The 23,143-nt window shown below is 39.9% G+C and overlaps 2 long non-coding RNA genes across 3 annotated transcripts; both read left to right on the top strand.

Annotated features, from left to right (window-relative positions):
- The first annotated feature begins 1,591 nt into the window (after positions 1-1,591).
- On the top strand, positions 1,592-22,917 carry LOC124269960. 2 transcript variants are annotated; one of them, XR_006896643.1, is made up of 4 exons: positions 1,592-1,672; positions 20,391-20,470; positions 21,785-21,856; positions 22,731-22,917. It is a non-coding gene; the product is annotated as an uncharacterized LOC124269960 (long non-coding RNA). The 2 variants fall into 2 exon arrangements; XR_006896644.1 differs by lacking the exon at positions 1,592-1,672 and adding an exon at positions 19,585-19,691.
- On the top strand, positions 9,957-13,421 carry LOC124269958. Its single transcript, XR_006896642.1, has 2 exons — positions 9,957-10,043; positions 13,163-13,421. It is a non-coding gene; the product is annotated as an uncharacterized LOC124269958 (long non-coding RNA).
- Positions 22,918-23,143: the final 226 nt, after the last annotated feature.

Raw genomic sequence — 23,143 nt, 5'->3', positions numbered from 1 at the left:
AGAAATCTCATCAAAATCAACATTTTCAGGTAAAGTCGAGTTTTTACTTGTGCAATTGTGTAAAATCATGTTATCTATACTTTGGGTGTATAATTTGACGATTGTTTGAACACAATAGGTAATTAGTATAAAAAAATTAAAACAAACGCCTGTGCGTTTCTGTTTCTTTTTTGGGATAGTATATTTACTTTTTTCGCTCTTATTTACAACTGGCTGTGTAGGCAGCAAAACTGGAGGAAAGCATTGGAGGACATTCACTGACCTTTTTCTGTTGGCTTGACTGTCCGAATACTCCAAAAGTTAGCGAATTACCATGAGCTGGCGCCCCTTCGTGCGCCATGGGATTATTAGCCTACATGGAAATAACAAACGTTCAGAGTTGCACTGTAGCGGTGGAAAGAGAATGGCAGTTACAATCATATGTATTACCAAAACATACCATGGTTCGTAGAATCCCTGCAGAATGTGACGACCTTTGGGATGTGGTAGGTCCCAGCCGTACTGACCGCCACCATGGTGTAGTGGTTAGAGCGTCCGCCCGGAGAGCGGAAGGTTGCGTGTTCGATCCCCGACCGCGTCATACCAAAAGACGTTAAAATATGGTACTTGTTGGTCCCTGGTCCCTGGCGTTCGGCATTAATGGGTACAACAAGGACTGGTCGGCTCGGAGTCAGTATAATGTGTCTGAGTGGGGTATTCATGCTTCACTGCGGCATGGTATCTCAGTGGGCTAGCACTATAAAACCAGTTAAGTCTAGTACAAGCAGCCGCACATACACATACACACGCATGCACGTCGTCATATGAGCGAAATATTCTCAAGCACGACGTTAAACCCAATTTCAACTCACCTCAACTCACCCAGTCGTACAAGACAGTCTGTCTTATCACACCAGCCCATGATAGATGGCAGGTTTTATTTTCAGATGGATCACGGAAAATAGAAACGACAGGTAAAGACATGCAAGAGTAACTTTGATGAAACTTGGAAGACGAACGAAACTATCTAATGCAGTAAAATCGATGAAATTAGTGACTGGGATGACACGAGTCCGCATTTGTGATCCGGATGTAACTGAATAATTTACATACGATTTGTATAAATAGAAGCGACAAAACCCTTTCCACATTCAGAAGAAATCTCTGCCAGAAGCAGAGTCGATTGTACAATTGTGAAAATATCATGAGTATATATTTGTTTCAGCAGTATTACAGCAGAACGGCGTTGTTTGTAAACAAATCGAGTCTTCGACAAGTAAGTACTATCAAGTAATTTCTTAGCTACTACTAAATGTAATAACATGTGGCCTGTCAATAATGGAGACTGGACCAGGCGCATTAAAACGAGTCACCTTTTCTGAGAATCCAATCAACATTACCTCGTTCGAGAAGCGCAGGTTGCAAGGACCCATTCTGACTGCATTCACTGTGTATAGAACAACAGATGTTGTAAAAGATTACAAGTATATAAAATATAAATTGATAAAGTCTTAAAACATCTGATTATAACTGACATATGTCTTGTGTCATGCATGGTCACGGTGACACTATTTAATCATTTTATAAAGGTAAACAGAAGGACCTTGACTGAAGAACATGCTGGCGTTATATAAAGAAGACACAGTTCAGTATTGTCGGTATCTTCAAACAGCAACGCAGGAGTACGATACATGTAAGTTTGTCTTCACGTTTTACCCATATGAAGAGAGTGAGTTTAGATTTACGCCGCACTCAGCAATATTCCAGCTATATGGCGGCGGTCTGTAAATAATCGAGTCCGGACCAGACAAACCAGTGATCAACAGCATGAGCATCGATCTATGTGTCAACCGATGACATGTGTCAACCAAGTAACTGAGCTTGTCCACCCGATCCCGTTAGTCGCCTCTTGCGACAAGCATTTGTTACTGAAGACCAATTCTAACCCGGATCTTCACGGGTTAGAAGGCAATCGTAGAACGATATGAAGAGAAATATCAATTCTCAGTTTTAGGTTTGCCTGGTTTGTGTATTGCTTGATGTTCCACTCATTCCAGCTATTTGAGGCAAGTCTGTGACTTATCGAGTAATGACCAGACAAGCCAGTGATTGACATCATCAGCATCGATTTACCAAATTGGGATGTGATAACGTGCCATGAACCATGTTACCTCTTTCATCACAGCTGAGCCTGGGGACCTACATTCTTACCTGGACTCCTGGTTATATACCGGTATCCAGTCTCAAACATCCTGTGCTGATGGTAACAGGCGACAAAGTAGATCTGGTGACTTGATTGATTGGTATGGTATCGTGTTCCACTAACGGTCTTAAGTTTGTCAGCACCATACCAGTCCTCACAGTGTTCACCAAAGTGGTAAACGTGAGAATGTATCACTTTGGGCTTTCCCCACATATTGGGCGCCATGACAAAATACTCTGAAAAGCGACGTTAAATCCTACTGGCTCACTACATCCAACACTCTTACAATATTTTTGAATGTGTTTTCAGGTGTTCCCAGCGGGGAATCTTCTACAACCTTCAGTTGTTCTAAGATTTTGGTTGTTTTTTGTTCAACAAATGACAGGTTTCGGTGCCTTACTGGAAATCAGACAATCCAGTGATCAACAGCAAGACCATCGACCTACGCGATACGATGACATGCACCAACCAAGTCAGCGAGCCTCACTACCCGATCCCGTTAGTTGCCTCTTATGACAAACATGGGTTACTGAAGACCAAATTGCCAAACAAACAAACATAACATAATGGAAATATGATAATGATGAATGATGGATCCAATCTAATGTTCCAGCAGCAACAATGATTCTGAAGTTGGCTCTGTTCGTCACGCTGGTATGTGTCACCTTTTCAGTGCCAATAAAAGGTAAATACGCTTAAAGTGATGTCAGCTCTAAGGATTGTGGGATATTTTGCTTGAATTGTTACTGTCTCAGACAAGGACCGAGTTCAGTTCTGATGAAACATCAGTTTGAAGAAAACATTTCATTCCTTGATCATTGGGGCGTTTGCAAATGAAAGTGGTAAACACAGACATACTTACCTATCTATCTTCAAAGTATCAGGACATATTGACAAAAATGAAAACAAACGTCATCTGAAAGTTTCTGACAAAATATGCTGAACCTTTTTATTGATCGACGTAATTGTTTTGGGTTTGTGTGGGTGTTTTCATTTCAAAACCTTTAAGGTACGATCGAGCATGCTCTTTTTAGCATGGATTTCTTAACTTTATCGTTTCTATTTGTTCAGGCTTAAAGGGAATCATAAATGCATTTACAGGCTGTGTAGTAGTGTGATATAACAAGTTCAGGCAAGTTCAGGCGGTGGGAGTAGTGTGATAAACAAGTTCAGGCTGTGGGATAAACAAGTAGGCTGTGATAAAACAAGTTCAGGCGGTGGGAGTAGTGTGATAAACAAGTTCAGGCGGTGGGAGTAGTGTGATAAACAAGTTCAGGCGGTGGGAGTAGTGTGATAAACAAGTTCAGGCGTGGGAGTAGTGTGATAAACAAGTTCAGGCGGTGGGGAGTAGTGTGATAAAACAAGTTCAGGCGGTGGGAGTAGTGTGATAAACAAGTTCAGGCGGTGGGAGTAGTGTGATAAACAAGTTCAGGCGGTGGGGTAGTAGTGTGATAAACAAGTTCAGGCGGTGGGAGTAGTGTGATAAACAAGTTCAGGCGGTTGAGTAGTGTGTGATAAACAAGTTCAGGCGGTGGGAGTAGTGTGATAAACAAGTTCAGGCGGTGGGAGTAGTGTGATAAACAAGTTCAGGCGGTGGGAGTAGTGTGATAAACAAGTTCAGGCGGTGGGAGTAGTGTGATAAACAAGTTCAGGCGGTGGGAGTAGTGTGATAAACAAGTTCAGGCGGTGGGAGTAGTGTGATAAACAAGTTCAGGCGGTGGGAGTAGTGTGATAAACAAGTTCAGGCTGTGGGAGTAGTGTGATAAACAAGTTCAGGCGGTGGGAGTAGTGTGATAAACAAGTTCAGGCGGTGGGAGTAGTGTGATAAACAAGTTCAGGCTGTGGGAGTAGTGTGATAAACAAGTTCAGGCGGTGGGAGTAGTGTGATAAACAAGTTCAGGCGGTGGGAGTAGTGTGATAAACAAGTTCAGGCGGTGGGAGTAGTGTGATAAACAAGTTCAGGCAGAGTTGGTAGCTTAGTAAACAAGTTCAGGCGGTGGGTTGAGACAGGAAGTCCTTTTTGCTATTATATGTTGCCCAAGCCTTCCAATGTATATATTTCAGTTTCATTTCACAGTACAAACCGGCACCCCGTTTCTGGAATTGCTTAAGAATCTTCCCATAGTGGATCCCGGTCTTGCTTCTATTAGACCAGGTATCTTTCTTCCATTCATAAAAACATAAACACATACTTGGCTAAAATGCAATATGCATCTCGTGGGTACATATCTGCAAGCCTTACAGATGTCATGAAAAAACCCTTTTTTTTTGTTCCGTTAGGTTATTGTTTAACACCACTCTAAGTAAGGCCCGATTGTATGACTTGGGAATAATCGGGTCTGGAATCTGTCAAACCAGTGACCGATATTATGAGCAACAGTCCAGCCAATTGAGGTAGAATAACACGATAACGATCAAGCCTTCAAAAGTGACCATGCGAACCTATACCGTCCAGCATAGGTGGTTGTTGAATTCCACTGCACCTTTCGACTCCCAATAGCGCTGCACAGGGACAGTGCGATAGTGAAAGGTCTAAATCGTCATAATCACTACCAGCCATGTGTTAACACTGTTTATCTGTTAGATATCCACCGACGTTATTAACGTATTCAACTGTATTTCCACATAGCCACCGACACACAATGGGTGCTTCCCTGTTGTATTGCCGGCTGCTCCATTGATCTTTTGCCTCCGTTAGATCTTTGTGGTGCTGCCGGCTGTGGTGAGCGTTTACCGACAGGGGTACTTACTCAACTTACAGACACAGGTACCATACTTGGCTGAAATAAAACATGTAGTTCCTGGGTTCATATCTGACAATGTAAACCTTACGGATGCAATAAAAACTGGTGTATTTGATGTTTGTTGTTTAACGCAATCCTGAACAATGGTCCACTTATGAAACAACGGTCTTTAAATAATCAAGTCTGTACACAATCTGATATTGTTAGAAAACGATTTACACCATCCAGGTAGGGAGACAAGCAGTCAACCAGATCAGCCAGTCTGACAACACAAACACTAAGATCATCTCTTCTGACCAACGACCCGTGGAGGTCCGGGATAGCATATTCTTCAGTAACCCCTTCTTGTCGTAAGAGGCGACGAACGGGATCGGGTGGTCAGGCTCGCTGACAACTGACTTGGTTGACACATTTCATCGTATCCCAGTTACGTAGATCGATGCTTATGCTGTTGATTACTGGATTGTTTGGTTCCCGTCTCGAATATTTACAGACCGCCTCCATATAGCTGGAATATTGCTGAGTGCGGTGTGAAACTAAACTCACTCACTCTTCTGACCAACATATCTGGCGACCAATTCTGAATGTGGGATATTCTGCTCTCCTGGTGCACCTGTACACATAGTGGTTAAATTACATTATAACATTCAACTGCCAACAGTTCATATCATTACCTGAGGTTTATTGTCTGCCAAGTTGGAGAAGAGTGAACAACAGTGAAAGATCTATATTGTGAAAATTTCTACATATCTTCACTCACTCCATAAATATGTTCATTGTTTTAATTTACAGGAATTCCTTTCCACTATCACATGCCATACTTCTAACCTTCAAATGTGTTAAAATTCATTTCCCAAATCAAGACGACATTAACATTGCCGAAGAATTGGCCTACATTGGATCCTTCTGTTTTTCACCGTTTCCCCTAATTAAATATTTGTATTGTTTCACAGAAAAATATAGTGAAATACGAGTGAACAGAAGATGAAGCCATCGTTATCAAAACACAATTTGACAATGTTTAGCCTCAGTATGACAATTTCAGAGATTTTTACAGAGCCAATAGATGATTTACAATATTACAATGAAACTTCACATCGGCTATACTTCAGCCATACCGTGACGAGAACAATGTATACCTTCATTTTAGAACTAAAACACCTGTCGTCAATGGACAGTAAAACAACTGTGTACAGTATCATAGTATCTGACTTCATGGCATCATGTTATAGTAACACCATATGACCATCGAAAATGAGTACCGTCAAATGCTGGAGGGCGTTTTACTCAAACAGCTGCTCCAAAGAGGGCGTACCGTCACTGAGCTCCGACTGCTCCAAAAGAGGGCGTTTTACCATTAACTGGTGCCCCTCATACCATACGGACTATGAGCCTGCGTGGCAACGCCAGGTAGACAGGGTAGCACTGAAACGGCGGAAGGAGAATGTGGTACATTCATATTTATTATCAAAACACATACCATGGTTCGTCAGTCTAAGTAACCTTAGGCTCAGTATTCTTTGTTACACTGCTATACTGAGTCTAACAAAACCAAGTAGAAGGTCACGTCAGCTAACCTTTGAGCGACCTATGACCGTGCAATCAAACGCGAGACGGACGAACGGATTTAACCAATCAGACAACGACTACTTGTTAGGGTTCGGCGGGACTTACAAAACGTTTTTTGGATTTTTTCTTCCCTGGTCGCTGACACTGATCTATCAACCAACGAAAAGCCGCATAAAACACAGATATTTGACCTGCAGTATATGCACTTATGGGTTTCTAATGACATGGTTACTATTTGCTAATATTTTCGCAAGATGACATCCTTGAATATTGACAAAAACGCTATTTTCAGCGACTGGTATACTCATTGCGTGTATCACTCGGAAACGATCGTGCGGAAAATAGCAATCGGAATTGTTCGAGTTTTTTAGGTAAAGGTCCAAACGGTATGTGGGAATGTTAACTTTCGCGATTTGGTAAGCTGTGTTCTGATTGGTCAGTCCAAAAGGGTAGCTTAAGCGACCTTCTACTAGGTTTTGTTAGACTCAGTATAGCAGTGTAACGAATAATACTGAGCCTAAGTTTACTTAGACTGTATAGTTCGTAGAATTCATGCAGCATGTGATGACCATTGGGGTTGTTGAGTCCTACGAGACAGTTTGTCAATTTGCACGAGACCTTGGCTGATGACTGCCCTTGCTTTCGGATGAATCCTGGAAAATCAAAGCAAAACAGTAATGATGTGGATGACACTTGTGACCGGTGTAAAACCTTGGAGCTAACATTACCTGCAGGCTCTTTCAGTGTTGTCACAACCCCCTAGTGTGCAGTACACAACCCTGTGCACGTAAAAGAACCCACTCATCCGATGGTAGGTGACCAGATGGTGGACACACGAACACGAACAACACCTATAGTAACGTGCAGTATCATTGGACAAAACACTGTGACTATGTGTCCCAGTTCACCCAGCTGCAAATGGGTACCTTGTGAGGATGAGGCTGTGTGATTACTCGCTGCGCTTAACAGGCTGCATGAGTTGCATATTCCCCAGGGAGCTGAGTTTGTTAAAGAAATAGAATGCCAGAAAAAATGACATCCGTTGATCAATGGAATACTCAAGCGCCTTGCTTGAGCATGCGCTTGTTGCGCGGATGTGTGTGCTCTATAAATATCCTTTAAAATAATAGTAAGCGTACATTTTTGTGTGAGTGCTAACAAATTGTTTCTTAGTGCTGAATACAAACATGTATACTGTAACGTCCAGCACATGGCCTGTAAATACTTGAGGCTGGACCAGACAAAGTAACCTTTTCTGGAATATTATGAACATACTTACCGTGCTCGACAAGCGTAGGTTGCACAGACCTATATCTGACCCAGAGCTTCCATGGGGTTTCATTGACTTTGTGTCCCTAGCATGATGACGTACCTTCAGTTTCCGGTGATCTCCAGCCCGTTTTTTCATATTGTATTGTCCATAAAGGTTGTCGAATTTTACAGTTACATGCTAGTTTTAATTCTCTATCTGTGGTAATCTAGTTATTGTACTGCCCTTCGTTGGCAGGTTTTTACAATAATTAATTAATTGTGTCTATTATGAATTTATAACTTTTAAGTCACGATATGGCTGAAATATTGCCAGTGTGACTATAAATTTTAACTCACTCATTCACTCACTCACTCACTCATTGACTTAAAGATCACACGTTCTTTGATTTAAACCTTTTCTTGAAACCGCTAATAATAACTGACAGATAACATGTGTCATGCACAGTCGGGGTGACACTATCTGATTATTTCAAAAGGGTAAACAGAAAGACCTTGACAGAAATAAATACGGGTCGTATATAAGGAACACACAGTTCAGATTTCTCTGTAGCTTTAACCAGCGTCTGAAGACAACGTACATGTAAGTTTCCTGTTAATGTGAACCTATCCATGTCAGCGAATATTTGCTTCTCAGACAACGTAGATGTATTACAGCTATGTAGTGTATTTTGTCACATGTTCCACAGCGTGTTGTGCTCAATGTATACTGTGAATGAAAAGTTAAGCGCCACCCAGAATAATTTGCCAATATAGGTTGTCTCATAGGAAACCTTTCAGGAAAAAAACCCAACTATCATAATTTGGTTTAGTACTTTTAGTTTAAAAACAAAACCATTATGCAAAATATCTTTTATTTTAAACCGGATATATGTGCTTTTGGAAAACATGCATTTTGTTTTCCTCAGAAATGACTGTTATATGGTCACATGATTGTCATTTTTGACAAGTGAAACCTAAGTTTAATAGTGTTGTATAAGCAGAATATGAAGAGTTATTTTGCTTTAAAAAGCAGTGTCATCATATCTTTAACTATATTTGCTTTAATTGTAAGTTCCAATGTTAATGATATCCTAAATCAGTTACCAGATGAACCTTCTCTAACAATGGATTTGTCTTCCCAATTATTTTAGCCTAACATTTCCACAGCTTCACATCTTAGTTTGAAAGAGGCTGGCGTATTTATTCAAGCTTAACCCAAACAAGGAGAAACAATATGGCTGAGTACGACATTATGCCACAAAGTAAAAGTACTGATATGTTGCTAAAATACAGATATTACTATCTGAACTCAACAAAGGTAGAGAGCCTCTGCCCGGAGTGGAAATGTCGATCCAGGGCCCCATTACATTAAAAAATGTTCAGAACGGATACTGTTGTTTTCCTATGCTCAAAACTAATGGCATGACAAGAAGACAGTCTGTGTGTTTTTGAACAGTAAAGTACCTCCGTGGTCTAGCAATATAACAGCATTAAAATCTTGACATGTACAGACAGCCACACGGACGCAAACACATGTGAGAGGTACTGTAAACACACAGGGGCTGTTCCATCCATTTATCGATACCCTTTATTCATTCACTATTATCTGGCCTCACACATAAATGTCGTTTTCTGATTGGCTGAGCGCTCTTCTATTATTTACAATGTACCCCGCTTACAAGCGAGTAACATTTTCTACGTACCCCGCTGGGAATGCCGAACTCATTTGGTACTTCGTAGTAGTAATTCTTTAGCTCGAATAACATCGTATGATGTACGGAAATTACCGAAGTTTTGCGAATGCAAATCGATGGAAGGGACATATCTCTAAATTTGTTTTTCTTGTCGTCTGGTACGCCATACCATGATCCGATACCCGTGCTTCAAACAGTTCAAAATTACCATTGAGGTGTTCGGTAAGATAAATACGTTGTTCACTGGTCCCTCGGGGCTGATGGGTTGAAGGGCGAGGGGAACATAAAGAAACATCGGGGGTACATCAGCCCATGTCCCCCTCGAGACCAGTGAACAACTTATCGATGCTGAATTGACGTCATCATTACCATCCTGTCTCAGTTACATCTGAAATAATTTTCTTCGCCGATCCGTATTATTTGGCTTGGCAGCAAAACGTCATTAATTTCGATAAAGTCTCAGTTAATCACAATATAATTTAGATGCAATAGATTAGGTGATGAAGCATGATCTGATCTTGTGTTTCTGCAGCACAATGATTCTGAAGTTGGCTCTGTTCGTCACGCTGGTATGTGTCACCTTTTCAGGACCAGTACCAACAAGTAAGTAAACTTAAACTATTGTCACTCTCAGTAACAAATCTTGGAAATTCCTAGTTTGCCAGTATACATGAAATTTTGTGGTTTAAGTGGTTATATGACAATTGCAGGAAGAACACAAAATTGACCCTACATTAATTGTGTTTGACATACCTCTAAATTCTTTTATTCATCATGTTTTGCATTACGTTATGCAATATAACAAGCGCTGATCTCAATGAACATTACTGGTTACGTACTGTTACAAACGCATGGAGTGTAAATATGCATGTAAACACCCATCGTGCCAACTAGGCATGTCGAAACGTCGTCCCAATATATTCAAAACACAGTGGCATAACCATTTTATGAATATATACTCCCCATCAAAAGTTTAGACTCACTAGTGTAAATGTAGCCACTTACTTAAGTCAACTGTTCTAAACTAGATTTTGCAAAATGTTCCATACTGTTTAAAGGTACTGTTTACACATGAACAGATGTATTGTAAAACAAATTCGTAACGTTGAAAAGATTATTGTCATGGGTTAAAAAAATGATGAAAGTGAGTGAAAATTGGCGAATTTTTACAAGATTTTACACCACAACACAGCTGTTCACATGCACGATATTTGCACATGCTTTTAATGCAATTTAATGCATGATCCTCGTGCAATTCATCAGCATACAGTTTGCACTTGGTTCCCCAAAGTTAGTGGAGAAATTCATCTTCGATGTAACCATACATATACGCAAAACATATAGTGATTGCTTTAAGTGAGTCTAAACTTTTGATGGGTAGTATATTTAACAAGAATGATGACTTAGTTCACAATGAAAGTGTGGGTTTAGACATAGGCGAATGTTTTGATGACATGACTCTCAGATTCCTGAAGATGAAGTTGACGAAGCAGTTAAGGGTTTGAAATGTAACAAATCGGCAGGTACTCACAAGGTATTACAGACTTCCTTTGATTTGGTAATAGTATTCAATGTCATATTTGATCCTCACTTCCAGGAAGAATGGTTGGTGGAAATCATTTTTCCCTTTCATGAAAAGAGGGGTATTCGTTCTCCTAACGATTTCCGAGGAATTACCATTTTAAGCATCTTTAGTAAAATATATGTGTATTTTGAATAGACGTCGTACTTTGTGGACTAATGCCTATGAAAATCTTATGGAATCACAGGCCGGATTTCGTCAGGGATACTCTACCATTGACAATATATTTATTTCTCAATCAGTGATTCAACGGTATGGATCAAAGAAAAGGGGAAAACTTTATGCCGTATTTGTAGATTTCTCAAAAGCTTTCGATCTAGTGAATAGGTCTAAATTATGGATGGTTTTGATGAGGAATGGGTTTTCTCCATAAGTGTTAAACGGAGTACAAGCCGTATACAATCGAGAACGTTCATGTGTTATGTGTCATGTTAATATGTATTTGGATATGTTTGACTGTGATTTGGGTGTACAACAGGCTTGCGTCTTTAGCCCATATCTGTTCTCTATCTTTATCAATGAATTAGCACAGGAAATTGAACCCACGTGTAAACCTGGTATCTAGTTTCATACAGAGATGATTGAGCTGTTCATATTATTGTTATTTTAATATCTGACACAATCTTTGGTCTCTAGAAAAGAATAGACATTTTAGAATCATATTGCAATAATTACAAGTTAACAGTTCATTTGGACAAGATTAAAGTGGTTGTTTTCAAATATAGAGGTATTCCCTCGAGAAGAGAAAATGGAATTATGGAGAAAAATGACTCGAGTGCGTGCCATTATAAAAATATTTGTATATTAGTTTTTCTAAAACACCATCGTGGGATAAACATACCAAAAGTTCGGCTTCTCAGGTTAGAAAAGTTCGGTTAAGGATATTACATAGCTTTTTGCCAAAGGTACCTTTGGAACGGAAATATAAATCAAACAATTAACAATCGCAAAATTCCGCGTGGCCATGGCGCTGTTTCGTTGTAGTTTATTTGGACTCAAAATAGAAACAGGCAGATCATGTTAATATTCCTGTAGATAAGAGGGTGTGCACTATATGTATTGAAGGCTACATCGAAGATGAATATCATGTTTTGATGGTTTGTATCCGATATAAAACACTGCGTGAGAAGTACACACCTTCTAAATGTATATCATACCCTACGCATAACAAACATAATATGCTTTGGGCATCAGCAGATGTTAATGTATTTAGAAAGCTGGCCATGTATATATATATTATGCAAATTGCTTCCGAATAACTTGTTGATTAATTATCATTCCATATAGATATATTGTCATGTACATTATATGCTGACTGGCAACCTGTATGAACATGGGCGGTAGGCCTACACCTATAGGCATGTCTCAGTGGACTTCAAAAGTTGATAAAACCAAAAAACAGGTCCAGACTTGTCAGGGCAGTCTAGTGGTTAAAGCGTTTGTTCTACGATTGAATTCGAATAGGACAGTGTGTAAAGGCCATTTCTGATGTCCCCGGCTAGAATATTTCTAAAAGCGGCATAAAACCTTACTCATTCACGTTTCACTTTCTTAAAATGGTTAAAATACCAAGCGATATTAATGCAGATGTACACGTGGTTGTTAAATTTCAGTTGCTGGCAATATATAGCCCATTTTGATATTGTACCGTTAAAGATAGAAATAGTGTTTTATGGTTATATGCTAGTTTTAAGTATAAATCTGTGATACACTGGTTATTTTACTGTCCTTCGCAGACAGGTAAGTATATGAGTTTGTTTTATGTCATGCATACATTTACAATTTTACAACTTTTATAGTCACGATATGGCTGAAATACTGGCGATGTGACTTTAAATTTTAACTCACTCACTCACTCTAAAAGCAGCATAAACCCTTACTCATTCACATTTCACTTTGCTAAATTGGCAAAATACCAAGCGATATTAGTGCAAATGTAAATGTGGTTGTTAATTTCATTTCACCAAACAACTGCCAATAGCCATATACAAGGATATAGTGACACATGGTCTCTTGTGTGCCATACTGGAGAAAGTGAAAGTTCTAAATCGTCTGACTCATCACGAACCATATGTTAAATTCACAGTAACCACCTTTGTCCTGTTTAACATCCACCAAACCTTCCAATGTATTTCATCAGATTATCACTATCATCGGCAGTACACTCCGGAAAGAATACACTTTAATCCTCCCGAGCGCTCCACCGTAGGACCCGTCAGAGCCATCCAAAAAAATTTGAATCCCTGTGGTGACGGCGGTTGTGTTGATCCTGCCCTGGAACAGGCTCTTCTTCTTCCAACCATAAATGCCATACTCGGCTGAAACAAAAAACGTCATGCCGCGGGTGCATATCTGATCATGTATACTTTACAGATGGCATAAAAACATTTATGCGTGTTGTCGACTGTATTTGTAATCCTCTTTATGAGTATCTGTACACCAAGATGTGTATAATAATAATAAGAACTAGGATTGCCTCCTGGGCAATACTGACGGTGTTCAGACTTCCCGCACAGTTCCCGCGGCCACCTTACTTATACTGTTTCTTTGGACACAAACTGGAGCGTCCATTTCAGTGTTTTAAGATATTGTGCGTTTATGTGCTGGATTCCTGCAATCATGAAAATGTAGCAGAAAGGGTTCGCGTGATCATGTCACAGTCAGGCTGGTAATCAAACTGCTGGAGAGATTAGATCCTGCCAATTCCAGAACAATAATTGTTTTGACTGTAGACTCAAGAACAAAGGAGCTACGGCCTGTTATAAGGGGAACTATTGCTTTGGGCATTGGAAAACCAGGAAGTGGCTACTGTTGCTAGATTTTACTGTCGCTTCCTTCAGTTATCTCACCACTGACAAAATGCGAAAATCCTAATGTCCCTCCCTGTTTGTGGCGTAATTGTGGCGTAATTATTGACTTTTTCATAACAATAATGTGAAGCAGAAATGTTTCCCATTTCATTATCTACAGTTTGGTACTTTGGAAAATGAAGTCCATTGTGTTTTCGCAGAGCTGTGAACCCTATAAAAATGCGTTTTGACACAATTGACCAACTTTCCAAGGGTAGTAACTCCGACACTATTCAAGATATCGCCATGCCTTGAAGGGTTTAAGTAGTCCAAAGTGTGGGCTTTAAAACGATATATAGAAAACGATAGTACTATATGTCGTTCTGGAGAAGAAGATTTTTAAACACAGGCACCGTCAAAACATGCGGAACTGTGAAAAATCGCATAGTTTGTGTTTGTGACGTAATTATTGAATTTTACAAAACCATAACGTAAAGCAAAAATGTTTCGTATTCAATTGTCTACACATTTTGGTACCTTGAACAATGAAATACATTGGGTTTTCGCAGAGCTGTGACATGTTTATGAACCATATCAAAATGCGTCTTAGAAAAATTGACCAACTTCCAAAGGTGATAACTCCAAAACTATTTAAGATATCGATATGCCTTGAAGGGTTTAAGTAGTCCGGAGTGTGGGCTTTCAAATGATATATCGAACACGATTGTACTATATGCCGTTCTGGAGAAGAAGATTTTTTACCACAGGCACCGTCAAAACGTGAAAATCGACAACAAATTCAGTTTTTTTCAAAATAGCGGAAAATGTGACCGGCCAGCCAACTTCCAGCCAATTGAGTGAAAACTTGGTACATTTATCGCTTACAGTTTTGGAGATATTGAGTTTGAAAGATTTTGACATTTTGGGTTATCTGTCCTTACCGGAAGCCGGAATTTGGAATTTTTTCCACTATGTCATTCGTAACTACTCGCCTCTTTCCGTGACTTACAAGAAGACTCCTACCCCTATCGTACGCCATTATTGCCAAGAATCGTGGCAAACCAATCAAATCGCGCGTAGTAAAACGCATTTCGAAGCATGAAAATGGCGGCACCGTTGAAGTTTGAAACTTCGCTAAACTATGCAAAGCACAATTTAAACAGAAACTCTGAGCTAAAGGATCAGAAATTTTAAACACTGAAATATATTAACAAAGGGAATGACTGTATTGCTGTTTTGCCCACGGGATATTGGATATTCTAGGGGCCATGTTTGGAAATTCAGAGTTATCTTTCCTTGGCAATAGTACTAGACTATTATTAGACAGGGCCCAGTCGTAAACATGGCCACGAGAGGGGTACGAGACGCCATCCGACCTGTCGGAATGACACGAGTAGTTACGAATGCCACTATGTATCCATTGCAGCATACCGGCTATCATCCCTGAAAGTTTCATGAAAATCGGCCCAGCGGTTATGTCAGGAGAGCTGTCACAAAATTTGTACAAATAATAATAAGAATATACGGATAATAACAGTAGGTCTTCCAGACTTTCGTCTGAAGACCTAATAAGAGTTAAACCTTTCATTTCAGCTGCTCACATTGCCTCCTTGGCAATGGTGAGACTCACACGTAGACCTCAAACTGATCACTACTAAGAGATCAGAACCTAATGAAATGCAATCTAGACAAGAATTTATGTAGCTGAGAAATAAATATAATTCCTACAAATTTACAGATGAATCCAAGGTTGGTGGCGCAGTAGCTTGTGCCACTGTCACTGGATCCAGAACAATATCTTGTAGATTACCCGCTGATAGCTAAATTTTCACAGCAGAAGAAGCCGCCATATTAACAGCTCTAACATATATTAAAATCACTCCAAATATCAACAATATATAATATTTTTGGACTCCCACTCTTGTCTGCAAGCTATTAAAAAATAAATCCAGTAAACATCCACTTTTAATAGAAATAATGATCTTGCTACTGGCCAGTACGACATCCCCTGCTGTTGGATACCCAGCCATGTTTGAATATATGGGAACACAACTGATCAATTCTGACGCTAAGGCAGCACTCAACAAATCTGTAACACCACTTCTTATTCCATACTCTCTCATTACAAATCCGTGATTAGATCTTATATCCGTGATCTAATGCAAAAGAAGTGGGTATCAATAAATTACATGAAATAAAACCAGCAATTGGTTACACCTACTTGGGTTGTCAGTCCAGATTTGAAGAGGTCATCATTGGCCACAGCAGCAAAACACACGAATACTTATTGAAAGGTGAAGATCCTCCGTTTGCATCCATTGTGATGAAAGAATCTCGGTTAAGCATATTCCGCTTGACTGCATTGATTTTACCACTACAAGGGACTAATATTTCAATGTCAAAACGGTAAGTGATCTTTTTAATCAAGTTCATCCTAATTTTGTTCTTAGTTGGGGTTTTTACCAAAAATAGAACTAATTGATCAATTTTGATTTTGTATTGTAATTAATGAAAGCAATTTATTTGGAAAGAATGATTAAATAACCTTGACTGTTAGTGGCAATACTTTCAAATGGTGTTGAATTAGCGTAAAATTATTGTCCACATGAGAATGTATGTAAGTCCAATTTCATTTCAAATTTCATTCCATTATTTATACTTTGTTTAATCGCAGAATATGAGGGTTATTAAAAATATTTGGCTAATTTGGAGTACAATCTTCAACAGCTGAAGGTATGGTGTAAATACCGGTCCATGCAGGTAGCAAAGGTCCCCATGTATTATAGAGTTCTCTTTAATAATATTGCTTTATGATAACAAGCCAGTTTGACTTTACTTTGATTACTTTGATATATGTTAAAAGAGTCGTTTTACTGTTCCTCATCAACGGGCTTTTAATTTCTCATTTTATTGATCTTAATATTATAAGTTATTGTTCTCGTCACGGTATGGCTGAAATACTGACGAATAATATTAACCCACTTTTCTCACTTTTGTTGTTGTTTTTATTAACGCCACACACTGAACACTGGTCGACTTGTAAAATGACTGTCTGTAATTCATAAAGTTTGAACAAGTCGAAACAGTGAGTGATATCAGGGGAACGAAACTGACCTACAACCACCTTTTCTAACCAACAAAGGTTTCTGGCGACCAGTTCTGTTTTCGGAGTGTTAAATATATAGATTGATCTTCAAGTCAGCGAGTCTAACCTCCACATCCTGTTAGCTGCCTTTTACAACATGTTTTGTTGAAGACCCATTCTAGTCCAGATCGTCACACGTCGAACGTATATTCACCAATGTTACTATCATCACCACAACAACATAATATAGAGGTCAATAAGAGTTTGACCAAATTTGATTACAACAGTGTATTTGAGTTAATGCCATATTCTTTTTCGTGTTAAATAGGAAATAGGGGTAAATACCATTGATTTGAACAAAATATAATGCCATAGTAAAGAGATGACAAAGTTTCTCCAGTCTGGCAATATCGTCACACCACGGATCGAATGATCAAGACAGTATATTTCTCTAAACCACCAGGGGAGGTAACTCTAAACGATGAAAATGTGCATGATGATGCCTAACAAATATATTGTTATATTGTCTGCCTAACAGATGGATTGTTAGGTGTAAGCTGTTGAGGATGTCAGAGGAATTTACATTGGAGAGGTGAAACAGTGGAAAAGGTTTGGAGGATCCACTATTCACCAGCCCACTTGACCTGGAGGACCTGAAGAAGATTTGGTTGGTTGGTTGGTTTTATTCTCACGTGTTTTCCAATCATAGACTTGAGATTGCTCAGCGAGCCTATGAAACTGAAAACATTGACTAATGAGGTAGATAGTCAGTTGTCAGCTTATTATTAAAAATATATAATTACACACGCACTCTCTCTCTCTCTCTCTCTCCGTCATGCCAATTATCTAGTTGGATAGACAGGATTTCATGGTAACGGTGGAAAGAGAATGGAAATGGAAGTGTTATAATCATATTTCTTACCTAACACACACCATGGTTCATAGAATCCCTTGTAGGATGCGATTACCTTTGGGTTTGGGTGGTCCCCACTTGTACGAGATAGTTCGTCACTAGCCGATGATAGGAGCTTTTGGTATCGGATGGATCATAGAAAATAAAAGCAACAAAAACGAAAAGAGGCAACTTTGATGTAACTTTGAACAGGATCGAAACGATCTAATGCAGTGAAATAAATGATATCAGTGACAGTGATGAGACGAAACAAGTAATGAGCACGCCAGGTAGTGAACCAGAAACGGCACAAATTGATGACCCGGGTGTTTTGAATAATGTATAATTTGCATACTAGTTTTTTTAGTGCTGTCAAATCATTTGTTAGTACTGACTGATTGAATGCACTTCTCACCAAACCTTCATCACATGGTTTGTAAATAATCGAATCTTGACCAAACGCATAAATGCAAGTTACCTTTTCTGAGAATCCTATAAACATATACTAGCCACATAAAGAAACTGTGCATTGTCAAAATATCATCCCAGTTGATAAGTACGATAACAATGTCAAAGGTACATATAAACTTTAATGGAGGGATCATGAGACCATAGCAAGTCGGGAGAATTTCAATTGAAAAGTCAATCAGAATGACGTCACGAATCCACAAGCGGGACAGGGGTCAAACGACCATGTCACAAGCTCAATAACGGGTATGTCCACCATCGGCATTGAGAACAGCCCTGCATCGACGACGCATAGAGCCTATCAAACGTGCAAGGAAGGCTTGTGGGATGTAACGCCAGATTCTCTCAAGTTCTGTTGCAAGGTCAAGGACGTTATCTGGCGGATGAGGAAGACGGCGTCCCAAACATGCTCTATCGGGGAGAGATCCGGTGAATTTGCAGGCCAAGGCAGTAAGTCAACGTTGTGGTGTTGCAAGAAATCCACAGCAACCCTTGCCGTATGAGGGCGGGCATTGTCCTGTTGGAATGTTAACCCAGGGCCATGACGTTGCAGAAAAGGAATTGCCACAGGTCGAAGAATATGATCCCTGTAGCCCACACCAGTTAAGATGCCCTGAACAATCACCACAGGAATGTCAAGGCCGTCTTTGGCCGACAAGTGAGTATGATTGCCGGTGGTTTTGGAGAAAGTGCCTGCTTACTGTCGAGGAAATGATTTGTAGATGTTGCAATAGGTTTTTAGACCCGTGGAATGCCGCTGCCGGTCGAATCTAGCCCCACATAGGTGCTGTCAGCGTGGCTGGAATTAATAAACGAATTTAAAAGGTGAGTTTTCGCTGTCTTGGGTGATCCATGATTTTGGCTTGGAATTGCGGAGGTAGCTGTTTTCGGTGAGTCGTGGCATATAACTTTTGAAATAATGATCCGATTGTGACCATTTATAGCTCATTTTGTGGGGACATCATCTCGCTTTCGATCCGTAGGCCTCGACGGGGCCTTAAAAATACTTTACGTGGTGAAATCTAACTTTGATTGAGGAGGGGGTTGTTCCGTCGTTACATCCCTTTCCTTTTATATAGTACTAGGGTAGGGTCTATGTACCTATATGTCTTTCTAACGCTGTTTCTAAGCGTGACACGCCCCTGTGGTTTATCAGCGCAGGTTGCAAGGACCCATTCTGAGTGCATTCACTGTGTAGAAAGCCAGCAGATGTTCTAAAAGATTATAAGTTTAAAAACATAAATTGATAAAGTCTTGAAAGAGCTAATAATAACTGACATATGCCCTGTGTCATGCATGGTCACGGTGACACTATTTAATCATTTTATAAAGGTAAACAGAAGGACCTTGACTGAAGTACATGCTGGCGTTATATAAGGAAGACACAGTTCAGTATTATCAGTTTCTTCAAACAGCAACGCAGGAGTAAATACATGTAAGTTGCCATTGTTTATAAACCAAACTAGATATCAATGTCAAGGCATTTTATTTTATTCACATCGTGGTCATATGAAGAGAAATATTAATTCGTTATTAAGTTCTCAGTTTGAAGTTTCCTCGGTGTGAATATTGTTTGATGCCTCACTCAGAAACATTCCAGCTCTTTGACGCGAGTGTGTATTCAGATGTTCCCCGCTGGGATTCTCCAACAACTTTGGTTTGTCCATAGATTTGTTTCTTTGTTTGCGTTTAACGTATGAAAGGTCCCTTAATCCCTAAAGTCCGATCAAGAATGCCTAAGAGATTTCATTTTCAGAGAAAAAATCTGAATGAAAAGTTTCTGGTCCGCAGCATTTTAGAAGAAGTAAACGATGGGTTTAAGTCCCACAAAGTCGAGGATGTCTGTCATTGTTCAGATATATTTGTTGTCGCACTCAAAATATTCCAGCTATATGACGGCGGTCTGTTAACAATCGAGCCTGGACCAGTCAGTCCAGTGATTGACACCCATAAGCACGACCTACGGCATTTAAATATGATGACAAGCATTAACCAGGTCAGCGAGCCTGACCAGCTGATCCCGACTGTCGCCTCTTACGATAAGCATGGGTTGCTGAACACCAAATTGCCGAAACAAACAAACAAACGTAATATAATGGAGATGTAATAATGATGAAAGGTGGATTTGATCTAGTGTTTCAGCATCAACAATGATTCTGAAGTTGGCTCTGTTCGTCACCCTGGTATGTGTCACCCATGCAGCGCCAGTACTAGGTAACTAAGCTTAAATTACTGTCAACTCGAAGGATTTGCATACATTCTTACCATCTTTTTGAAGTAAAGCATTGTGCACAATTTTCCCACATGACAACATTTCAGAAAACATTTCATTACTTGATCGATGGAAAACAGATATATTTACGTGTCTATCTTCAAAGTATCAGGACATTTGACAATAAGTAGGCATCCTCATGTGCACCAGTTGTGCTACCATTCCTGTGAATCTCTTTTGTTGTGCATACGAATGAGAATTTTTACTTCGGTTGGCATTATGAAAGCAAGGTGATTTGGCCAATTTACCTAAAGCTTCAAGAATATCTATGATCTATTATCGTTCACTAACCATCAACCCGCCAATTCCGTTCTACTGATTTACCCACCAGAACTTTAATAAAATAGTAGACAGGTGAGAGAGCCTCGTGTGTTTGATATTTAGATCTCTGCATAAAGTTTCAGACTGACAAATATCCACAAGGTGTATGACGCAAGGGATGATTTCAATTTTCCAATGGTCAATGTTTCCTTCAAGTCGAGGAACTATCCACAGTTCCATCCTTTGGTGTTTTCATTTCACAACATTTGAGGTACAACGGAGCATGCTCTTAAGGATGTGGAATGGGCTTTGTATATTATATTTGACACACCTCTACAATCTGGTGTTTAAAATGTGGGGCGGTGGGGTAACCTAATGGTTAAAGCGTTGGCTCGTCACGCCGATGACCCGGGTTCGAATCCCCACATGGGCACGATGTGTGAAGCCCATATCTGGTGTCCCCCGCCGTGATGTTGCTGGAATATTGCTAAAAGCGGCGTAAAAAACAGTCAGTCAGTCAGTGTTTAAAATGTTCTGTCTTAATGCGTTAATGTCAGTTCGCCATGTTACTTACAAACTGTGTTGAAACACAACATTTGCTTTTAAAGACCCCCAAATCTCAAAAGATTGAGACATGAAATATTTAGAAATTGATTCTATAAAAAAATAGAAACCCAAACCATTTATTTGCAAAATGTTGAGGGCGGTGTGGGTAGCTAGTGGCAAACAGGTTCGCTCAATACGCCGAAAACCAGGCTTTCGACCCTCACATACTTACGTTGTGTGAACTCCATTTCTTGTATCCCCTCTGAAAGCAGAGTGGACACATACTCTAGGTGGCATTAGTACAAGAATATCGTGACATTAGATTTTTCTATGCCAGGTTGAAGGGTGACAGAAAGTTAAGGGTCTAATAATCTTTAGCATTCAGTGAATATATTCATCCATATCATATGTCCACCAAACCTCCAATGTATTTCAATTTCATTTCACAGTACAAGGCGTCACCTCGTTTCTAGAATTGCTGAAGATGATGACTCTGCCTACGCTGGATCCTAATCTTTTAGGTGAGCTTCCTTATTTCAGACCGGGTATCGTTTTGTTCTTTCAGGTTATTGTTTAACACCACACTAAGTAAGGTCCGACTGTATGACGATGGCTTGGGAATGATTAAGTTTGAACCAATCAAACCCGTGATTGATATAATGAGCAACAACACAGACATCAGACGCTATCAGTCTGCAGTGCGGCATTACGAACCCTCAGATCACCTCTTTTGAGTGAGTGAGTGAGTGAGTTTAGTTTTACGCCGCCGCACTCAGCAATAATCCAGCTTTATGGCGGCGGTCTGTAAATAATAGAGTCTAGACCAGACAATCCAGTGATCAACTGGGAACCGATGACATGTGTCAACCAAGTCACCGAGCCTGACCACCTGTTCCCGTTAGTCGCCTCTTACGACAAGCATGTGTCCCTGAAGGTTCATTCTAACCCGGAACTTCACGGGTTCCTCTTTTGACCAATATAAGTTTCTGGCGGCCAGTTCTGTATGGGGGGTGTTGCAAAATATATTTGGCTTTTTAAGAGACCCATGGACAGAAGGAATATTTCAACATGGGTACAGTGTTTGAAGTCCATTTCTCATGTTCCCTATCTTGTCATCACTGGCATAATGCTGACAGTGGCATAACGCTTTACTTGCTCACGCGTAACCTTGCTAAAAAGATGAACACATGGTTGTTAAATTTCACTGCACCTTTCAACTGCCAAAAGCGCCGTACAAGGACAGTGTGGGACGTGGTTTCTTGTCTGCCACTTTTGAGATAGTGGTCTAAAGGAAAGGTCTAAATTGTCAGATTGACTACCAACCATGTGTTAACATTGTTTATCTGTTAGATATCCACCAACGTTACTAACGTATATAACTTTATTTCCACATAGCCACCGGCAGACCATGGATCCTACCGAATTTGCCACCGTTGAATCACATTGAGCCTTGGTTTCCGTAAGATCTTTAAGGTGCTGCCGGCTGTGGTGAGCGTTTACAGACACAGGTACCAAACTTGGCTGAAATAAAACATGTAGTTCCACTGTAAACCTTACGGATGCAATAAAAAATTGGTGTATTTGTTTGTTCATTGTTTAACGCAACCTGAACAGTAGTCAACTTATGAAACGACGGCCATTAAATAATCAAGTCTGTACACAATCTGATATTGTTAGAAAACGATTTACACCATCCAGGTAGGGAGACACACAGTCAACCAGATCACCCAGTCTGACAACACACGCACTTATATTAGATCTTCACTTCTGACCAACGACCCGTGAAGATCCGGGATAGAATATTCTTC

The sequence above is a fragment of the Haliotis rubra genome, unplaced genomic scaffold (assembly GCF_003918875.1).
Source record: "Haliotis rubra isolate DU_JTF1 unplaced genomic scaffold, ASM391887v1 Scf1489, whole genome shotgun sequence".
NCBI lineage: Eukaryota > Metazoa > Mollusca > Gastropoda > Lepetellida > Haliotidae > Haliotis > Haliotis rubra.
The sequence above is the reverse complement of the archived record's forward strand: the minus strand, read 5'-3'. Positions and strand labels throughout refer to the sequence as shown.